Genomic DNA, 17,769 nt, shown 5'->3' with positions numbered 1-17,769 from the left:
TTTGAAAATCGCCAAAATTTTCGCCAAAAATACAAAGGGGTTAACCTTCCTTTTTTTTTGACCGAAAAATTTTTCGTCTCGGAATTGATTCGTATGACTCCTTCCCGACCAATTGGACCCCAAAGAACTCAGAAAACGCAGCAAAAGGAGCGTGGGATCAACGGGAGAGAAGATACGAGGAAAAAAGCACAAGCTGAAAAATGTCGAAAATTCAGGTTTTCGTTTTTTGGCTGTAACTTTCGATGCGTTGATCGCAGCGTATTGGGACTGCGCCCAATCGATTTCTCTCGCAAAATTACGTCGGAATAGTGCCACAATTAATTTATTCCAGCACTTTTGAAAATCGCGAAAATTTTCGCCAAAAATACAAAGGGGTTAACCTTCCTTTTTTTTTGACCAAAAAATTTTTCGTCTCGGAATTGATTCGTATGACTCCTTCCCGACCAATTGGACCCCAAGGAACTCAGAAAACGCAGCAGAAGGAGCGTGGGATCAACGGGAGAGAAGATACGAGGAAAAAAGCACAAGCTGAAAAATGTCGGAAATTCAGGTTTTCGTTTTTTGGCTGTAACTTTCGATGCGTTGATCGCAGCGTATTGGGACTGCGCCCAATCGATTTCTCTCGCAAAATTACGTCGGAATAGTGCCACAATTAATTTATTCCAGCACTTTTGAAAATCGCCAAAATTTTCGCCAAAAATACAAAGGGGTTAACCTTCCTTTTTTTTTGACCGAAAAATTTTTCGTCTCAGAATTGATTCGTATGACTCTTTTCCGACCAATTGGACCCCAAGGAACTCAGAAAACGCAGCGAAAGGAGCGTGGGATCAACGGGAGAGAAGATACGAGGAAAATAGCACCTGCTGAAAAATGTCGAAAATTCAGGTTTTCGTTTTTTGGCTGTAACTTTCGATGCGTTGATCGCAGCGTATTGGAACTGCGCCCAATCGATTTCTCTCGCAAAATTACGTCGGAATAGTGCCACAATTAATTTATTCCAGCACTTTTGAAAATCGCGAAAATTTTCGCCAAAAATACAAAGGGGTTAACCTTCCTTTTTTTTTGACCAAAAAATTTTTCGTCTCGGAATTGATTCGTATGACGCCTTCCCGATCAATTGGACCCCAAGGAACTCAAAAATCGCAGCAAAAGGAGCGTGGGATCAACGGGAGAGAAGATACGAGGAAAAAAGCACCTGCTGAAAAATGTCGAAAATTCAGGTTTTCGTTTTTTGGCTGTAACTTTCGATGCGTTGATCGCAGCGTATTGGGACTGCGCCCAATCGATTTCTCTCGCAAAATTACGTCGGAATAGTGCCACAATTAATTTATTCCAGCACATTTGAAAATCGCGAAAATTTTCGCCAAAGATACAAAGGGGTTAACCTTCCTTTTTTTTTGACCAAAAAATTTTTCGTCTCGGAATTGATTCGTATGACTCCTTCCCGACCAATTGGACCCCAAGGAACTCAGAAAACGCAGCAGAAGGAGCGTGGGATCAACGGGAGAGAAGATACGAGGAAAATAGCACCTGCTGAAAAATGTCGAAAATTCAGGTTTTCGTTTTTTGGCTGTAACTTTCGATGCGTTGATCGCAGCGTATTGGGACTGCGCCCAATCGATTTCTCTCGCAAAATTACGTCGGAATAATGCCACAATTAATTTATTCCAGCACTTTTGAAAATCGCCAAAATTTTCGCCAAAAATACAAAGGGGTTAACCTTCCTTTTTTTTTGACCGAAAAATTTTTCGTCTCAGAATTGATTCGTATGACTCTTTTCCGACCAATTGGACCCCAAGGAACTCAGAAAACGCAGCGAAAGGAGCGTGGGATCAACGGGAGAGAAGATACGAGGAAAAAAGCACAAGCTGCAAAATGTCGAAAATTCAGGTTTTCGTTTTTTGGCTGTAACTTTCGATGCGTTGATCGCAGCGTATTGGAACTGCGCCCAATCGATTTCTCTCGCAAAATTACGTCGGAATAGTGCCACAATTAATTTATTCCAGCACTTTTGAAAATCGCGAAAATTTTCGCCAAAAATACAAAGGGGTTAACCTTCCTTTTTTTTTGACCAAAAAATTTTTCGTCTCAGAATTGATTCGTATGACTCTATCCCGACCAATTGGACCCCAAGGAACTCAGAAATCGCAGCAAAAGGAGCGTGGGATCAACGGGAGAGAAGATACGAGGAAAAAAGCACAAGCTGAAAAATGTCGAAAATTCAGGTTTTCGTTTTTTATCTGTAACTTTCGATGCGTTGATCGCAGCGTATTGGGACTGCGCCCAATCGATTTCTCTCGCAAAATTACGTCGGAATAGTGCCACAATTAATTTATTCCAGCACTTTTGAAAATCGCGAAAATTTTCGCAAAAAATACAAAGGGGTTAACCTTCCTTTTTTTTTGACCAAAAAATTTTTCGTCTCGGAATTGATTCGTATGACTCTTTCCCGACCAATTGGACCCCACGGAACTCAGAAATCGCAGCAAAAGAAGCGTGGGATCAACGGGAGAGAAGATACGAGGAAAAAAGCACCTGCTGAAAAATGTCGAAAATTCAGGTTTTCGTTTTTTGGCTGTAACTTTCGATGCGTTGATCGCAGCGTATTGGGACTGCGCCCAATCGATTTCTCTCGCAAAATTACGTCGGAATAGTGCCACAATTAATTTATTCCAGCACTTTTGAAAATCGCGAAAATTTTCGCCAAAAATACAAAGGGGTTAACCTTCCTTTTTTTTTGACCAAAAAATTTTTCGTCTCAGAATTGATTCGTATGACTCTTTCCCGACCGATTGGACCCCAAGGAACTCAGAAAACGCAGCAGAAGGAGCGTGGGATCAACGGGAGAGAAGATACGAGGAAAAAAGCACAAGCTGAAAAATGTCGAAAATTCAGGTTTTCGTTTTTTGGCTGTAACTTTCGATGCGTTGATCGCAGCGTATTGGGACTGCGCCCAATCGATTTCTCTCGCAAAATTACGTCGGAATAGTGCCACAATTAATTTATTCCAGCACTTTTGAAAATCGCGAAAATTTTCGCCAAAAATACAAAGGGGTTAACCTTCCTTTTTTTTTGACCAAAAAATTTTTCGTCTCAGAATTGATTCGTATGACTCTTTCCCGACCAATTGGACCCCAAGGAACTCAGAAATCGCAGCAAAAGGGGCGTGGGATCAACGGGAGAGAAGATACGAGGAAAAAAGCACCTGCTGAAAAATGTCGAAAATTCAGGTTTTCGTTTTTTGGCTGTAACTTTCGATGCGTTGATCGCAGCGTATTGGGACTGCGCCCAATCGATTTCTCTCGCAAAATTACGTCGGAATAGTGCTACAATTAATTTATTCCAGCACTTTTGAAAATCGCGAAAATTTTCGCCAAAAATACAAAGGGGTTAACCTTCCTTTTTTTTTGACCAAAAAATTTTTCGTCTCAGAATTGATTCGTATGACTCTTTCCCGACCGATTGGACCCCAAGGAACTCAGAAAACGCAGCAGAAGGAGCGTGGGATCAACGGGAGAGAAGATACGAGGAAAAAAGCACAAGCTGAAAAATGTCGAAAATTCAGGTTTTCGTTTTTTGGCTGTAACTTTCGATGCGTTGATCGCAGCGTATTGGGACTGCGCCCAATCGATTTCTCTCGCAAAATTACGTCGGAATAGTGCCACAATTAATTTATTCCAGCACTTTTGAAAATCGCGAAAATTTTCGCCAAAAATACAAAGGGGTTAACCTTCCTTTTTTTTTGACCAAAAAATTTTGCGTCTCGGAATTGATTCGTATGACTCTTTCCCGACCAATTGGACCCCAAGGAACTCAGAAATCGCAGCAAAAGAAGCGTGGGATCAACGGGAGAGAAGATACGAGGAAAAAAGCACCTGCTGAAAAATGTCGAAAATTCAGGTTTTCGTTTTTTGGCTGTAACTTTCGATGCGTTGATCGCAGCGTATTGGGACTGCGCCCAATCGATTTCTCTCGCAAAATTACGTCGGAATAGTGCCACAATTAATTTATTCCAGCACTTTTGAAAATCGCGAAAATTTTCGCCAAAAATACAAAGGGGTTAACCTTCCTTTTTTTTTGACCAAAAAATTTTTCGTCTCAGAATTGATTCGTATGACTCGTTCCCGACCAATTGGACCCCTAGGAACTCAGAAAACGCAGCAAAAGGAGCGTGGGATCAACGGGAGAGAAGATACGAGGAAAAAAGCACCTGCTGAAAAATGTCGAAAATTCAGGTTTTCGTTTTTTGGCTGTAACTTTCGATGCGTTGATCGCAGCGTATTGGGACTGCGCCCAATCGATTTCTCTCGCAAAATTACGTCGGAATAGTGCCACAATTAATTTATTCCAGCACTTTTGAAAATCGCGAAAATTTTCGCCAAAAATACAAAGGGGTTAACCTTCCTTTTTTTTTGACCAAAAAATTTTGCGTCTCGGAATTGATTCGTATGACTCTTTCCCGACCAATTGGACCCCAAGGAACTCAGAAATCGCAGCAAAAGAAGCGTGGGATCAACGGGAGAGAAGATACGAGGAAAAAAGCACCTGCTGAAAAATGTCGAAAATTCAGGTTTTCGTTTTTTGGCTGTAACTTTCGATGCGTTGATCGCAGCGTATTGGGACTGCGCCCAATCGATTTCTCTCGCAAAATTACGTCGGAATAGTGCCACAATTAATTTATTCCAGCACTTTTGAAAATCGCGAAAATTTTCGCCAAAAATACAAAGGGGTTAACCTTCCTTTTTTTTTGACCAAAAAATTTTGCGTCTCGGAATTGATTCGTATGACTCTTTCCCGACCAATTGGACCCCAAGGAACTCAGAAATCGCAGCAAAAGAAGCGTGGGATCAACGGGAGAGAAGATACGAGGAAAAAAGCACCTGCTGAAAAATGTCGAAAATTCAGGTTTTCGTTTTTTGGCTGTAACTTTCGATGCGTTGATCGCAGCGTATTGGGACTGCGCCCAATCGATTTCTCTCGCAAAATTACGTCGGAATAGTGCCACAATTAATTTATTCCAGCACTTTTGAAAATCGCGAAAATTTTCGCCAAAAATACAAAGGGGTTAACCTTCCTTTTTTTTTGACCAAAAAATTTTTCGTCTCAGAATTGATTCGTATGACTCGTTCCCGACCAATTGGACCCCTAGGAACTCAGAAAACGCAGCAAAAGGAGCGTGGGATCAACGGGAGAGAAGATACGAGGAAAAAAGCACCTGCTGAAAAATGTCGAAAATTCAGGTTTTCGTTTTTTGGCTGTAACTTTCGATGCGTTGATCGCAGCGTATTGGGACTGCGCCCAATCGATTTCTCTCGCAAAATTACGTCGGAATAGTGCCACAATTAATTTATTCCAGCACATTTGAAAATCGCGAAAATTTTCGCCAAAGATACAAAGGGGTTAACCTTCCTTTTTTTTTGACCAAAAAATTTTTCGTCTCGGAATTGATTCGTATGACTCCTTCCCGACCAATTGGACCCCAAGGAACTCAGAAAACGCAGCAGAAGGAGCGTGGGATCAACGGGAGAGAAGATACGAGGAAAATAGCACCTGCTGAAAAATGTCGAAAATTCAGGTTTTCGTTTTTTGGCTGTAACTTTCGATGCGTTGATCGCAGCGTATTGGGACTGCGCCCAATCGATTTCTCTCGCAAAATTACGTCGGAATAATGCCACAATTAATTTATTCCAGCACTTTTGAAAATCGCCAAAATTTTCGCCAAAAATACAAAGGGGTTAACCTTCCTTTTTTTTTGACCGAAAAATTTTTCGTCTCAGAATTGATTCGTATGACTCTTTTCCGACCAATTGGACCCCAAGGAACTCAGAAAACGCAGCGAAAGGAGCGTGGGATCAACGGGAGAGAAGATACGAGGAAAAAAGCACAAGCTGCAAAATGTCGAAAATTCAGGTTTTCGTTTTTTGGCTGTAACTTTCGATGCGTTGATCGCAGCGTATTGGAACTGCGCCCAATCGATTTCTCTCGCAAAATTACGTCGGAATAGTGCCACAATTAATTTATTCCAGCACTTTTGAAAATCGCGAAAATTTTCGCCAAAAATACAAAGGGGTTAACCTTCCTTTTTTTTTGACCAAAAAATTTTTCGTCTCAGAATTGATTCGTATGACTCTATCCCGACCAATTGGACCCCAAGGAACTCAGAAATCGCAGCAAAAGGAGCGTGGGATCAACGGGAGAGAAGATACGAGGAAAAAAGCACAAGCTGAAAAATGTCGAAAATTCAGGTTTTCGTTTTTTATCTGTAACTTTCGATGCGTTGATCGCAGCGTATTGGGACTGCGCCCAATCGATTTCTCTCGCAAAATTACGTCGGAATAGTGCCACAATTAATTTATTCCAGCACTTTTGAAAATCGCGAAAATTTTCGCAAAAAATACAAAGGGGTTAACCTTCCTTTTTTTTTGACCAAAAAATTTTTCGTCTCGGAATTGATTCGTATGACTCTTTCCCGACCAATTGGACCCCACGGAACTCAGAAATCGCAGCAAAAGAAGCGTGGGATCAACGGGAGAGAAGATACGAGGAAAAAAGCACCTGCTGAAAAATGTCGAAAATTCAGGTTTTCGTTTTTTGGCTGTAACTTTCGATGCGTTGATCGCAGCGTATTGGGACTGCGCCCAATCGATTTCTCTCGCAAAATTACGTCGGAATAGTGCCACAATTAATTTATTCCAGCACTTTTGAAAATCGCGAAAATTTTCGCCAAAAATACAAAGGGGTTAACCTTCCTTTTTTTTTGACCAAAAAATTTTTCGTCTCAGAATTGATTCGTATGACTCTTTCCCGACCGATTGGACCCCAAGGAACTCAGAAAACGCAGCAGAAGGAGCGTGGGATCAACGGGAGAGAAGATACGAGGAAAAAAGCACAAGCTGAAAAATGTCGAAAATTCAGGTTTTCGTTTTTTGGCTGTAACTTTCGATGCGTTGATCGCAGCGTATTGGGACTGCGCCCAATCGATTTCTCTCGCAAAATTACGTCGGAATAGTGCCACAATTAATTTATTCCAGCACTTTTGAAAATCGCGAAAATTTTCGCCAAAAATACAAAGGGGTTAACCTTCCTTTTTTTTTGACCAAAAAATTTTTCGTCTCAGAATTGATTCGTATGACTCTTTCCCGACCAATTGGACCCCAAGGAACTCAGAAATCGCAGCAAAAGGGGCGTGGGATCAACGGGAGAGAAGATACGAGGAAAAAAGCACCTGCTGAAAAATGTCGAAAATTCAGGTTTTCGTTTTTTGGCTGTAACTTTCGATGCGTTGATCGCAGCGTATTGGGACTGCGCCCAATCGATTTCTCTCGCAAAATTACGTCGGAATAGTGCTACAATTAATTTATTCCAGCACTTTTGAAAATCGCGAAAATTTTCGCCAAAAATACAAAGGGGTTAACCTTCCTTTTTTTTTGACCAAAAAATTTTTCGTCTCAGAATTGATTCGTATGACTCTTTCCCGACCGATTGGACCCCAAGGAACTCAGAAAACGCAGCAGAAGGAGCGTGGGATCAACGGGAGAGAAGATACGAGGAAAAAAGCACAAGCTGAAAAATGTCGAAAATTCAGGTTTTCGTTTTTTGGCTGTAACTTTCGATGCGTTGATCGCAGCGTATTGGGACTGCGCCCAATCGATTTCTCTCGCAAAATTACGTCGGAATAGTGCCACAATTAATTTATTCCAGCACTTTTGAAAATCGCGAAAATTTTCGCCAAAAATACAAAGGGGTTAACCTTCCTTTTTTTTTGACCAAAAAATTTTGCGTCTCGGAATTGATTCGTATGACTCTTTCCCGACCAATTGGACCCCAAGGAACTCAGAAATCGCAGCAAAAGAAGCGTGGGATCAACGGGAGAGAAGATACGAGGAAAAAAGCACCTGCTGAAAAATGTCGAAAATTCAGGTTTTCGTTTTTTGGCTGTAACTTTCGATGCGTTGATCGCAGCGTATTGGGACTGCGCCCAATCGATTTCTCTCGCAAAATTACGTCGGAATAGTGCCACAATTAATTTATTCCAGCACTTTTGAAAATCGCGAAAATTTTCGCCAAAAATACAAAGGGGTTAACCTTCCTTTTTTTTTGACCAAAAAATTTTTCGTCTCAGAATTGATTCGTATGACTCGTTCCCGACCAATTGGACCCCTAGGAACTCAGAAAACGCAGCAAAAGGAGCGTGGGATCAACGGGAGAGAAGATACGAGGAAAAAAGCACCTGCTGAAAAATGTCGAAAATTCAGGTTTTCGTTTTTTGGCTGTAACTTTCGATGCGTTGATCGCAGCGTATTGGGACTGCGCCCAATCGATTTCTCTCGCAAAATTACGTCGGAATAGTGCCACAATTAATTTATTCCAGCACTTTTGAAAATCGCGAAAATTTTCGCCAAAAATACAAAGGGGTTAACCTTCCTTTTTTTTTGACCAAAAAATTTTGCGTCTCGGAATTGATTCGTATGACTCTTTCCCGACCAATTGGACCCCAAGGAACTCAGAAATCGCAGCAAAAGAAGCGTGGGATCAACGGGAGAGAAGATACGAGGAAAAAAGCACCTGCTGAAAAATGTCGAAAATTCAGGTTTTCGTTTTTTGGCTGTAACTTTCGATGCGTTGATCGCAGCGTATTGGGACTGCGCCCAATCGATTTCTCTCGCAAAATTACGTCGGAATAGTGCCACAATTAATTTATTCCAGCACTTTTGAAAATCGCGAAAATTTTCGCCAAAAATACAAAGGGGTTAACCTTCCTTTTTTTTTGACCAAAAAATTTTGCGTCTCGGAATTGATTCGTATGACTCTTTCCCGACCAATTGGACCCCAAGGAACTCAGAAATCGCAGCAAAAGAAGCGTGGGATCAACGGGAGAGAAGATACGAGGAAAAAAGCACCTGCTGAAAAATGTCGAAAATTCAGGTTTTCGTTTTTTGGCTGTAACTTTCGATGCGTTGATCGCAGCGTATTGGGACTGCGCCCAATCGATTTCTCTCGCAAAATTACGTCGGAATAGTGCCACAATTAATTTATTCCAGCACTTTTGAAAATCGCGAAAATTTTCGCCAAAAATACAAAGGGGTTAACCTTCCTTTTTTTTTGACCAAAAAATTTTTCGTCTCAGAATTGATTCGTATGACTCGTTCCCGACCAATTGGACCCCTAGGAACTCAGAAAACGCAGCAAAAGGAGCGTGGGATCAACGGGAGAGAAGATACGAGGAAAAAAGCACCTGCTGAAAAATGTCGAAAATTCAGGTTTTCGTTTTTTGGCTGTAACTTTCGATGCGTTGATCGCAGCGTATTGGGACTGCGCCCAATCGATTTCTCTCGCAAAATTACGTCGGAATAGTGCCACAATTAATTTATTCCAGCACATTTGAAAATCGCGAAAATTTTCGCCAAAGATACAAAGGGGTTAACCTTCCTTTTTTTTTGACCAAAAAATTTTTCGTCTCGGAATTGATTCGTATGACTCCTTCCCGACCAATTGGACCCCAAGGAACTCAGAAAACGCAGCAGAAGGAGCGTGGGATCAACGGGAGAGAAGATACGAGGAAAATAGCACCTGCTGAAAAATGTCGAAAATTCAGGTTTTCGTTTTTTGGCTGTAACTTTCGATGCGTTGATCGCAGCGTATTGGGACTGCGCCCAATCGATTTCTCTCGCAAAATTACGTCGGAATAATGCCACAATTAATTTATTCCAGCACTTTTGAAAATCGCCAAAATTTTCGCCAAAAATACAAAGGGGTTAACCTTCCTTTTTTTTTGACCGAAAAATTTTTCGTCTCAGAATTGATTCGTATGACTCTTTTCCGACCAATTGGACCCCAAGGAACTCAGAAAACGCAGCGAAAGGAGCGTGGGATCAACGGGAGAGAAGATACGAGGAAAAAAGCACAAGCTGCAAAATGTCGAAAATTCAGGTTTTCGTTTTTTGGCTGTAACTTTCGATGCGTTGATCGCAGCGTATTGGAACTGCGCCCAATCGATTTCTCTCGCAAAATTACGTCGGAATAGTGCCACAATTAATTTATTCCAGCACTTTTGAAAATCGCGAAAATTTTCGCCAAAAATACAAAGGGGTTAACCTTCCTTTTTTTTTGACCAAAAAATTTTTCGTCTCAGAATTGATTCGTATGACTCTATCCCGACCAATTGGACCCCAAGGAACTCAGAAATCGCAGCAAAAGGAGCGTGGGATCAACGGGAGAGAAGATACGAGGAAAAAAGCACCTGCTGAAAAATGTCGAAAATTCAGGTTTTCGTTTTTTGGCTGTAACTTTCGATGCGTTGATCGCAGCGTATTGGGACTGCGCCCAATCGATTTCTCTCGCAAAATTACGTCGGAATAGTGCCACAATTAATTTATTCCAGCACTTTTGAAAATCGCGAAAATTTTCGCCAAAAATACAAAGGGGTTAACCTTCCTTTTTTTTTGACCAAAAAATTTTGCGTCTCGGAATTGATTCGTATGACTCTTTCCCGACCAATTGGACCCCAAGGAACTCAGAAATCGCAGCAAAAGAAGCGTGGGATCAACGGGAGAGAAGATACGAGGAAAAAAGCACCTGCTGAAAAATGTCGAAAATTCAGGTTTTCGTTTTTTGGCTGTAACTTTCGATGCGTTGATCGCAGCGTATTGGGACTGCGCCCAATCGATTTCTCTCGCAAAATTACGTCGGAATAGTGCCACAATTAATTTATTCCAGCACTTTTGAAAATCGCGAAAATTTTCGCCAAAAATACAAAGGGGTTAACCTTCCTTTTTTTTTGACCAAAAAATTTTGCGTCTCGGAATTGATTCGTATGACTCTCTCCCGACCAATTGGACCCCAAGGAACTCAGAAATCGCAGCAAAAGAAGCGTGGGATCAACGGGAGAGAAGATACGAGGAAAAAAGCACCTGCTGAAAAATGTCGAAAATTCAGGTTTTCGTTTTTTGGCTGTAACTTTCGATGCGTTGATCGCAGCGTATTGGGACTGCGCCCAATCGATTTCTCTCGCAAAATTACGTCGGAATAGTGCCACAATTAATTTATTCCAGCACTTTTGAAAATCGCGAAAATTTTCGCCAAAAATACAAAGGGGTTAACCTTCCTTTTTTTTTGACCAAAAAATTTTTCGTCTCAGAATTGATTCGTATGACTCGTTCCCGACCAATTGGACCCCTAGGAACTCAGAAAACGCAGCAAAAGGAGCGTGGGATCAACGGGAGAGAAGATACGAGGAAAAAAGCACCTGCTGAAAAATGTCGAAAATTCAGGTTTTCGTTTTTTGGCTGTAACTTTCGATGCGTTGATCGCAGCGTATTGGGACTGCGCCCAATCGATTTCTCTCGCAAAATTACGTCGGAATAGTGCCACAATTAATTTATTCCAGCACTTTTGAAAATCGCGAAAATTTTCGCCAAAAATACGAAGGGGTTAACCTTCCTTTTTTTTTGACCAAAAAATTTTTCGTCTCAGAATTGATTCGTATGACTCGTTCCCGACCAATTGGACCCCTAGGAACTCAGAAAACGCAGCAAAAGGAGCGTGGGATCAACGGGAGAGAAGATACGAGGAAAAAAGCACCTGCTGAAAAATGTCGAAAATTCAGGTTTTCGTTTTTTGGCTGTAACTTTCGATGCGTTGATCGCAGCGTATTGGGACTGCGCCCAATCGATTTCTCTCGCAAAATTACGTCGGAATAGTGCCACAATTAATTTATTCCAGCACTTTTGAAAATCGCGAAAATTTTCGCCAAAAATACAAAGGGGTTAACCTTCCTTTTTTTTTGACCAAAAAATTTTGCGTCTCGGAATTGATTCGTATGACTCTTTCCCGACCAATTGGACCCCAAGGAACTCAGAAATCGCAGCAAAAGAAGCGTGGGATCAACGGGAGAGAAGATACGAGGAAAAAAGCACCTGCTGAAAAATGTCGAAAATTCAGGTTTTCGTTTTTTGGCTGTAACTTTCGATGCGTTGATCGCAGCGTATTGGGACTGCGCCCAATCGATTTCTCTCGCAAAATTACGTCGGAATAGTGCCACAATTAATTTATTCCAGCACTTTTGAAAATCGCGAAAATTTTCGCCAAAAATACAAAGGGGTTAACCTTCCTTTTTTTTTGACCAAAAAATTTTGCGTCTCGGAATTGATTCGTATGACTCTTTCCCGACCAATTGGACCCCAAGGAACTCAGAAATCGCAGCAAAAGAAGCGTGGGATCAACGGGAGAGAAGATACGAGGAAAAAAGCACCTGCTGAAAAATGTCGAAAATTCAGGTTTTCGTTTTTTGGCTGTAACTTTCGATGCGTTGATCGCAGCGTATTGGGACTGCGCCCAATCGATTTCTCTCGCAAAATTACGTCGGAATAGTGCCACAATTAATTTATTCCAGCACTTTTGAAAATCGCGAAAATTTTCGCCAAAAATACAAAGGGGTTAACCTTCCTTTTTTTTTGACCAAAAAATTTTTCGTCTCAGAATTGATTCGTATGACTCGTTCCCGACCAATTGGACCCCTAGGAACTCAGAAAACGCAGCAAAAGGAGCGTGGGATCAACGGGAGAGAAGATACGAGGAAAAAAGCACCTGCTGAAAAATGTCGAAAATTCAGGTTTTCGTTTTTTGGCTGTAACTTTCGATGCGTTGATCGCAGCGTATTGGGACTGCGCCCAATCGATTTCTCTCGCAAAATTACGTCGGAATAGTGCCACAATTAATTTATTCCAGCACTTTTGAAAATCGCGAAAATTTTCGCCAAAAATACAAAGGGGTTAACCTTCCTTTTTTTTTGACCAAAAAATTTTGCGTCTCGGAATTGATTCGTATGACTCTTTCCCGACCAATTGGACCCCAAGGAACTCAGAAATCGCAGCAAAAGAAGCGTGGGATCAACGGGAGAGAAGATACGAGGAAAAAAGCACCTGCTGAAAAATGTCGAAAATTCAGGTTTTCGTTTTTTGGCTGTAACTTTCGATGCGTTGATCGCAGCGTATTGGGACTGCGCCCAATCGATTTCTCTCGCAAAATTACGTCGGAATAGTGCCACAATTAATTTATTCCAGCACTTTTGAAAATCGCGAAAATTTTCGCCAAAAATACAAAGGGGTTAACCTTCCTTTTTTTTTGACCAAAAAATTTTTCGTCTCAGAATTGATTCGTATGACTCGTTCCCGACCAATTGGACCCCTAGGAACTCAGAAAACGCAGCAAAAGGAGCGTGGGATCAACGGGAGAGAAGATACGAGGAAAAAAGCACCTGCTGAAAAATGTCGAAAATTCAGGTTTTCGTTTTTTGGCTGTAACTTTCGATGCGTTGATCGCAGCGTATTGGGACTGCGCCCAATCGATTTCTCTCGCAAAATTACGTCGGAATAGTGCCACAATTAATTTATTCCAGCACTTTTGAAAATCGCGAAAATTTTCGCCAAAAATACAAAGGGGTTAACCTTCCTTTTTTTTTGACCAAAAAATTTTTCGTCTCGGAATTGATTCGTATGACTCTTTCCCGACCAATTGGACCCCAAGGAACTCAGAAATCGCAGCAAAAGGAGCGTGGGATCAACGGGAGAGAAGATACGAGGAAAAAAGCACAAGCTGAAAAATGTCGAAAATTCAGGTTTTCGTTTTTTGGCTGTAACTTTCGATGCGTTGATCGCAGCGTATTGGGACTGCGCCCAATCGATTTCTCTCGCAAAATTACGTCGGAATAGTGCCACAATTAATTTATTCCAGCACTTTTGAAAATCGCGAAAATTTTCGCCAAAAATACAAAGGGGTTAACCTTCCTTTTTTTTTGACCAAAAAATTTTTCGTCTCGGAATTGATTCGTATGACTCTTTCCCGACCAATTGGACCCCACGGAACTCAGAAATCGCAGCAAAAGGAGCGTGGGATCAACGGGAGAGAAGATACGAGGAAAAAGGCACAAGCTGAAAAATGTCGAAAATTCAGGTTTTCGTTTTTTGGCTGTAACTTTCGATGCGTTGATCGCAGCGTATTGGGACTGCGCCCAATCGATTTCTCTCGCAAAATTACGTCGGAATAGTGCCACAATTAATTTATTCCAGCACTTTTGAAAATCGCGAAAATTTTCGCCAAAAATACAAAGGGGTTAACCTTCCTTTTTTTTTGACCAAAAAATTTTTCGTCTCAGAATTGATTCGTATGACTCGTTCCCGACCAATTGGACCCCTAGGAACTCAGAAAACGCAGCAAAAGGAGCGTGGGATCAACGGGAGAGAAGATACGAGGAAAAAAGCACCTGCTGAAAAATGTCGAAAATTCAGGTTTTCGTTTTTTGGCTGTAACTTTCGATGCGTTGATCGCAGCGTATTGGGACTGCGCCCAATCGATTTCTCTCGCAAAATTACGTCGGAATAGTGCCACAATTAATTTATTCCAGCACTTTTGAAAATCGCGAAAATTTTCGCCAAAAATACAAAGGGGTTAACCTTCCTTTTTTTTTGACCAAAAAATTTTGCGTCTCGGAATTGATTCGTATGACTCTTTCCCGACCAATTGGACCCCAAGGAACTCAGAAATCGCAGCAAAAGGAGCGTGGGATCAACGGGAGAGAAGATACGAGGAAAAAAGCACAAGCTGAAAAATGTCGAAAATTCAGGTTTTCGTTTTTTGGCTGTAACTTTCGATGCGTTGATCGCAGCGTATTGGGACTGCGCCCAATCGATTTCTCTCGCAAAATTACGTCGGAATAGTGCCACAATTAATTTATTCCAGCACTTTTGAAAATCGCGAAAATTTTCGCCAAAAATACAAAGGGGTTAACCTTCCTTTTTTTTTGACCAAAAAATTTTTCGTCTCGGAATTGATTCGTATGACTCTTTCCCGACCAATTGGACCCCACGGAACTCAGAAATCGCAGCAAAAGGAGCGTGGGATCAACGGGAGAGAAGATACGAGGAAAAAGGCACAAGCTGAAAAATGTCGAAAATTCAGGTTTTCGTTTTTTGGCTGTAACTTTCGATGCGTTGATCGCAGCGTATTGGGACTGCGCCCAATCGATTTCTCTCGCAAAATTACGTCGGAATAGTGCCACAATTAATTTATTCCAGCACTTTTGAAAATCGCGAAAATTTTCGCCAAAAATACAAAGGGGTTAACCTTCCTTTTTTTTTGACCAAAAAATTTTTCGTCTCAGAATTGATTCGTATGACTCGTTCCCGACCAATTGGACCCCTAGGAACTCAGAAAACGCAGCAAAAGGAGCGTGGGATCAACGGGAGAGAAGATACGAGGAAAAAAGCACCTGCTGAAAAATGTCGAAAATTCAGGTTTTCGTTTTTTGGCTGTAACTTTCGATGCGTTGATCGCAGCGTATTGGGACTGCGCCCAATCGATTTCTCTCGCAAAATTACGTCGGAATAGTGCCACAATTAATTTATTCCAGCACTTTTGAAAATCGCGAAAATTTTCGCCAAAAATACAAAGGGGTTAACCTTCCTTTTTTTTTGACCAAAAAATTTTGCGTCTCGGAATTGATTCGTATGACTCTTTCCCGACCAATTGGACCCCAAGGAACTCAGAAATCGCAGCAAAAGAAGCGTGGGATCAACGGGAGAGAAGATACGAGGAAAAAAGCACCTGCTGAAAAATGTCGAAAATTCAGGTTTTCGTTTTTTGGCTGTAACTTTCGATGCGTTGATCGCAGCGTATTGGGACTGCGCCCAATCGATTTCTCTCGCAAAATTACGTCGGAATAGTGCCACAATTAATTTATTCCAGCACTTTTGAAAATCGCGAAAATTTTCGCCAAAAATACAAAGGGGTTAACCTTCCTTTTTTTTTGACCAAAAAATTTTGCGTCTCGGAATTGATTCGTATGACTCTTTCCCGACCAATTGGACCCCAAGGAACTCAGAAATCGCAGCAAAAGAAGCGTGGGATCAACGGGAGAGAAGATACGAGGAAAAAAGCACCTGCTGAAAAATGTCGAAAATTCAGGTTTTCGTTTTTTGGCTGTAACTTTCGATGCGTTGATCGCAGCGTATTGGGACTGCGCCCAATCGATTTCTCTCGCAAAATTACGTCGGAATAGTGCCACAATTAATTTATTCCAGCACTTTTGAAAATCGCGAAAATTTTCGCCAAAAATACAAAGGGGTTAACCTTCCTTTTTTTTTGACCAAAAAATTTTGCGTCTCGGAATTGATTCGTATGACTCTTTCCCGACCAATTGGACCCCAAGGAACTCAGAAATCGCAGCAAAAGAAGCGTGGGATCAACGGGAGAGAAGATACGAGGAAAAAAGCACCTGCTGAAAAATGTCGAAAATTCAGGTTTCCGTTTTTTGGCTGTAACTTTCGATGCGTTGATCGCAGCGTATTGGGACTGCGCCCAATCGATTTCTCTCGCAAAATTACGTCGGAATAGTGCCACAATTAATTTATTCCAGCACTTTTGAAAATCGCGAAAATTTTCGCCAAAAATACAAAGGGGTTAACCTTCCTTTTTTTTTGACCAAAAAATTTTTCGTCTCAGAATTGATTCGTATGACTCGTTCCCGACCAATTGGACCCCTAGGAACTCAGAAAACGCAGCAAAAGGAGCGTGGGATCAACGGGAGAGAAGATACGAGGAAAAAAGCACCTGCTGAAAAATGTCGAAAATTCAGGTTTTCGTTTTTTGGCTGTAACTTTCGATGCGTTGATCGCAGCGTATTGGGACTGCGCCCAATCGATTTCTCTCGCAAAATTACGTCGGAATAGTGCCACAATTAATTTATTCCAGCACTTTTGAAAATCGCGAAAATTTTCGCCAAAAATACAAAGGGGTTAACCTTCCTTTTTTTTTGACCAAAAAATTTTGCGTCTCGGAATTGATTCGTATGACTCTTTCCCGACCAATTGGACCCCAAGGAACTCAGAAATCGCAGCAAAAGAAGCGTGGGATCAACGGGAGAGAAGATACGAGGAAAAAAGCACCTGCTGAAAAATGTCGAAAATTCAGGTTTTCGTTTTTTGGCTGTAACTTTCGATGCGTTGATCGCAGCGTATTGGGACTGCGCCCAATCGATTTCTCTCGCAAAATTACGTCGGAATAGTGCCACAATTAATTTATTCCAGCACTTTTGAAAATCGCGAAAATTTTCGCCAAAAATACAAAGGGGTTAACCTTCCTTTTTTTTTGACCAAAAAATTTTTCGTCTCGGAATTGATTCGTATGACTCCTTCCCGACAGATTGGACCCCAAGGAACTCAGAAAACGCAGCAGAAGGAGCGTGGGATCAACGGGAGAGAAGATACGAGGAAAAAAGCACCTGCTGAAAAATGTCGAAAATTCAGGTTTTCGTTTTTTGGCTGTAACTTTCGATGCGTTGATCGCAGCGTATTGGGACTGCGCCCAATCGATTTCTCTCGCAAAATTACGTCGGAATAGTGCCACAATTAATTTATTCCAGCACTTTTGAAAATCGCGAAAATTTTCGCCAAAAATACAAAGGGGTTAACCTTCCTTTTTTTTTGACCAAAAAATTTTTCGTCTCGGAATTGATTCGTATGACTCTTTCCCGACCAATTGGACCCCAAGGAACTCAGAAATCGCAGCAAAAGAAGCGTGGGATCAACGGGAGAGAAGATACGAGGAAAAAAGCACCTGCTGAAAAATGTCGAAAATTCAGGTTTTCGTTTTTTGGCTGTAACTTTCGATGCGTTGATCGCAGCGTATTGGGACTGCGCCCAATCGATTTCTCTCGCAAAATTACGTCGGAATAGTGCCACAATTAATTTATTCCAGCACTTTTGAAAATCGCGA

Source organism: Neodiprion lecontei, chromosome 3, assembly GCF_021901455.1.
Source record: "Neodiprion lecontei isolate iyNeoLeco1 chromosome 3, iyNeoLeco1.1, whole genome shotgun sequence".
In the NCBI taxonomy this organism is placed as follows: Eukaryota; Metazoa; Arthropoda; class Insecta; order Hymenoptera; family Diprionidae; genus Neodiprion; species Neodiprion lecontei.
This window is presented reverse-complemented; position numbering follows the sequence as displayed.